The sequence below is a fragment of the Oreochromis niloticus genome, unplaced genomic scaffold (assembly GCF_001858045.2).
Source record: "Oreochromis niloticus isolate F11D_XX unplaced genomic scaffold, O_niloticus_UMD_NMBU tig00007374_pilon, whole genome shotgun sequence".
In the NCBI taxonomy this organism is placed as follows: domain Eukaryota; kingdom Metazoa; phylum Chordata; class Actinopteri; order Cichliformes; family Cichlidae; genus Oreochromis; species Oreochromis niloticus.
Genome location: NW_020328523.1, coordinates 46,655 through 51,683, shown reverse-complemented (window position 1 = coordinate 51,683; position 5,029 = coordinate 46,655). Strand labels below are relative to the sequence as shown.

General features: G+C 40.7%; 1 long non-coding RNA gene across 1 annotated transcript; it reads left to right on the top strand.

Annotated features, from left to right (window-relative positions):
* The first annotated feature begins 1,792 nt into the window (after window positions 1-1,792).
* On the top strand, window positions 1,793-2,564 carry LOC109201594 (uncharacterized). The gene is made up of 2 exons (XR_002061646.1): window positions 1,793-1,943; window positions 2,222-2,564. It is a non-coding gene; the product is annotated as an uncharacterized LOC109201594 (long non-coding RNA).
* The last annotated feature ends 2,465 nt before the right edge of the window (window positions 2,565-5,029 follow it).

Sequence of the window (5,029 nt, the reverse complement as noted above, 5' to 3'; positions counted from 1 at the left end):
CAATTAGGAACAGAGTAAGTTAGCGAGCCGTAGGAGGAAAAGGTGTTTTGTTTCCTTTGCAGGAGGCCTGATGGACCACGAGAGAGGGACCGAGGAAGAACCTAACTTTACCCATGGAGTGTTCTTAGGGGGGAGCTGGCATTTCTAGAGAGGGTCAGAGCAATGATATAAGTAAAGTGTGGTGACCCTCTTTGAGGGCCACCACAAGAGAGGGTGTGTGAGGAATTGAGGTGTTATTTTTCTGCCATTTTTATTATTTCATTTTATTAATTCTATTTTTACTATTTTGCTATTGCATCATAATCATATAACAAGCATCTGCATTGACGCATTTATTAATAGTGATATTGTATTTAGATGTTTAAACATATTGGCACCCAATTAAGTTTTTATTACAGGTGCAGTTATAACCACTTTAAACTGTTGAGTTGAATTTGTAATCTTAAATGTTTATATGCAGACTGCATGGTGAAAGGAAAGGCCCCACGCAGAGTAGCTCTGTGCCAAAATAAGACAGGAAGTTATATGTTTTTTGAAGTTACATGCTTTGCAGGAAGTGAAACCAAAAACCAGAGTCTGAGTGAAAGCTAGTCTGAGGAGCAGTTTCGATTATGCTATTATTTTTTATGTCTTTTGATTAAGCTTTCAGTAGAGGTTCTTGATTAAAACATTTATTCAGTAGAGTACACATACATAGTTTTGGTTCGGTTATTACATACACGAGAGCGGCTTCTGTCTCTCTGTCTGGGGGAGGTCAGGAGATATTCGGCAGGTGAAATGGGGTGCGATTGTGGTTAGCACATAGACACACACACACACACACACACTTAGTTAGAGGTTCACTTGTAGGTGAAAGTTTAAATTGTTTGGCTAGGGTGCAGTTTCTGTGTGTACGTGACTGTTTGATGAAGAAGCAGGTGTACGAGGCGAGAGCTGAGCGGGCTTGCGGGAAACCACCGGGGAGAAGATGGAAGCCAGTGTACTTTTAATTGTGTCTTAAGTTGTCAAATAGAACATTTGTGGTTTTGAAGCTGATGTACTGACGCAATGAGGAGGCGTCACTAAATATACTCTGATGCATATAAAATTGTAGTTTGATGTTAGGAGGATGAGATTGTGGGGCTCTCTGCTTACGGAGTCAGCTCATTCTCCCACACGTGTGCTTTTCATTAAAATCAACGCTTGAATTCATCTTCTGGACCAGTGTGGTTACTTGCATTCCTCCTGTATTTATTTCCCTATATTTTTGAACCTTAACATATCATATATATTAGGTGCCACTGCTGCTAGTTTCAGTCATTGTGCAAATGTGCTGTTTATAAGGTTGGAAACATGCAGTCAGCTGAGACTGAAGAAGTCCCCTGGATCAGTGAGCAAATGTTTCTCCCACTGAAAGCATCCAGATGAACAGAATCACGCTTTTGGAATTAGCCAGCAATGCAGCTCTCATTGTTGTACAGGTTCATAGGTTTGCAGGAATGAACTGATGACCATAAATAGCTCCAAAATCCAATAAAAATACCAGCTGGAGTTCAGGTGCATTTGAAGAATTCAAAGAAAAGTAACGATGGCAAAGGGCGATGCATTCTTCCAAAAGAACTGACTGAAAAAATGATTGATAGCCTCATTAGAAGAATAATTTGGACATTTGTGAGGAACTCTAACCAAGAAAGCAAACCAAACCAAGAAAGCAATGTGTTCTGTTTTCAATATGTTCATATGCTAATGAGACAAATAAGTGTAAAGTGTATTTCTATTGTTATACACAAGTGTGAATCTTTTATTTTGACATCTGGATAGACAGGAAGGCTTTTATTTTGACGTGTGCATAGACAGGAAGCAGGAAATGCAGAGAACCAGGGAAAAGCATGGCTACACCTTTGTAATCATTCATGTGGAATCCAAAACAATCCTTCAAAGGAGTCCTTCAGAAAGCAATGGTTGTAAGTTCTGTCAGTTCTTTGTATATTAAGCAATTAATAATAGGGTGTTTTGAGACATTCTTTTGTACCTTCTTTGAAGTGCAGTTATAGGTTGTATCTTCTGAGCTAATGATACAAGTGTACACTCACCCACTACCTGCTTGTTTTTCTTTGTATTAATATCAGTTTGCATATCTACAGTATACTTATTTCATAGTCTCCTGTGTAAGTGCCTGAATATATTTACCTGCTGATTATATGACAATCCATTAAGAGTTTGGTTTTATGTGTTTTTCTAGTTTCACTCCAGTTCCATGATGTCAGTTCAAGATGATTACTATGTCTGGAGTCATTAAAGGAGGAAGTACGCTCACCTTCTTGGCTCTTGAAAAGGAGTTTGGCTGGCTGTTTATCTATGTTCACACTCAGGGAGTTTAACACAGAGAGAGAACAGTACAGTGAAAGACCACATTCGTCAGAGGGATTCTCCAGCATAGTTTTTGGCTCCAAACACTTTGTGTTTAAGTTCCTAATCTTTGTTTTCTTTGTGAACAACATCTGGAGCTTTTTGACTCATAGAAACATCATTTTGTTCTTTAGATGACAGCAGATTGGGACTGAATAATCAATCACTATCAAACCTGTCAATTTTTATGTTTCTATGTTAATAAGATTTCTCTTCTGCAGTCTGTCATTCCACCTCCACCTTTAAATCCCTGTGTTTCTCTCCCGTGCCAATCTGCCTTTAATCAGTTTGAGCTAATTTCTCTTTCTCAGCTGCATGAAACAGTCTGTAAGGTCAAGTCCACCAACTGTTCCACTGACGCTATTCCCTCTCGTCTTCTGAAACAGGTCCTGGACTCAGTTGGACCTTTCCTTCTGGTCCTGATCAATGCCTATCTCAGCTCTGGTTGTTTCCCAACACTTTTTAAGCATGCTGTTGTTCAACCTCTCCTCAAAAAGCCTAATCTGGATCCATCTATACTCTCTAATTATAGGCCCATCTCCAATCTGCCCTTTCTGTCCAAAGTATTGGAACGAGTTGTCTTCAGGCAGCTCCAGTCATTTTTAGACAACAACAGTCTCTATGAGAAGTTTCAGTCTGGTTTTAGAGCTCGTCATAGCACTGAAACCGCCTTACTGAGAGTTTTTAATGATTTGCTTTTAACTGTAGACTCTGGTCGTGCTGCTGTCCTAGTAACCTTAGACCTGACAGCAGCCTTCGACACTGTCGATCACAACATACTGTTATCCCGCCTAGAACACTGTGTCGGTCTGAAAGGTACTGTTTTAAAGTTTTTCCAGTCCTACCTGGATAACAGGAGTTTTTCTGTTCACCTTGGTGAACTGTCATCTCCCAGAGCTCCTTTAACTTGTGGTGTACCTCAGGGGTCCATTCTAGGTCCCCTGCTGTTTATTTTGTATTTGCTCCCTCTGGGCGATGTGCTGCGCAAACATAATGTGTCCTTTCACTTTTTTGCTGATGACATTCAGATCTACCTCCCACTGAGGTTAGACTGTAAGGACTCTTTGCAGCCGTTATTCTCCTGTCTGTCGGACGTTAAGACTTGGATGGCTCTTAACTTTCTACATCTAAATGAAAGTAAAACTGAAGTCATTGTGTTTGGGCTTCCTAAAGACCCTAACTCTTCTTTTGATTTTATGGGACCCCTAACTTCTGAATGTACTTCCTCTATTAAGAGCCTCGGTGTTACTTTTGACAGTGCTTTTAAATTTGATAAACAAATCAGCTCCGTAGTCAAGGGATCTTTTTATCACCTACGGATTTTAGCTAAAGTCAAGTCCTACCTGTGCAGGAACGATCTAGAAAGGGTGGTCCATGCTTTTATCACTTCACGGCTGGACTACTGTAACTCCCTTTATGCTGGTTTAGATCGTTCCTGTTTGCATCGCCTCCAACTGGTGCAGAACGCTGCTGCTCGCATGCTGACCGGTTCCAAAAAGAGAGACCACATCACTCCGGTCCTCTGCTCTCTCCACTGGCTCCCAGTTGCTTTTAGGATTGATTTTAAAATTTTACTGCTGGTTTTTAAGGTTCTTAACGGCACTGCACCTCCTTACCTGGCAGAGCTTCTTGGCATTTACTGCCCCAGGAGATCTTTGAGGTCAGCAGACTTGATGCTTTTAGATGTTCCCAGGTACAGATTAAAGACTAGGGGAGAGAGGGCTTTTGCTGTGGCTGCACCCAAACTGTGGAACAGTCTACCCCTTCACATCAGATTCTCCACAAGCCTAGGAACTTTTAAAACTGCTCTTAAAACTCACCTATTTTCACTGGCTTTTACCAAGGTTTAACCTATTGTTTTTAATTTTTTGTTTTATTTGTGAGGTATTTTATGTACCTGTGTTTTATAGTATTTTATATTTGTATTTTATTGTACAGCACTTTGGTCAGCCTCGGTTGTTTTTAAATGTGCTTTATAAATAAACTTGACTTGACTTGACAATAAAGACACAAATGCTGATTTTACAGGAACTTTGTTGGAGAAGCTGTAAAGACATGAAACTGGTGGAGATCCCAAACCAGTTGATAGTGCTGGTTATTCCAAATAAAGCTGTTTTCCATTTGAGATGAAATGACTTTCTGTCCTGATATATAATAAAGATGTTAGTTGTTTTTGAGCCCCTGTATTAAAAGTCGATCCAGTTTAAAGTCAGCTTGAGTTTGATGTCTTTATGTCAAAGCTGCTCATGATGTTGAGCTGCTGATGGAATAAAAACAGTGAAAAATCTGCCTCAATATAAAAGCATGTAGTCCAGATTTAAATGTAGCCTATTGATAGCTGAGGTCCACACACAGTGTTTGACAGTGTAAACTGTGTGAAAGGGCTGCTGGTGGAGCTCACTAGGATGAGCAGGTGACCATGTGCCACGAGGTGGAGAGCAGCTGGCCTGGCTTTGATTCTGACCACGTCCCCTTTCTCTCTCCCTCTGCTTTGCTGTCACGTATCTTCACTGCTCTGTCCAATAAAGCTGAAAAAGGCCCCAAATCAAAGAAATCTGCCTGCAGCCTCTGAAATGTCTTCTGATGTCATGATGTTGAAGAGACTGCTATGGTGGCCTCCCATGACCCCCAGCCTCATCTA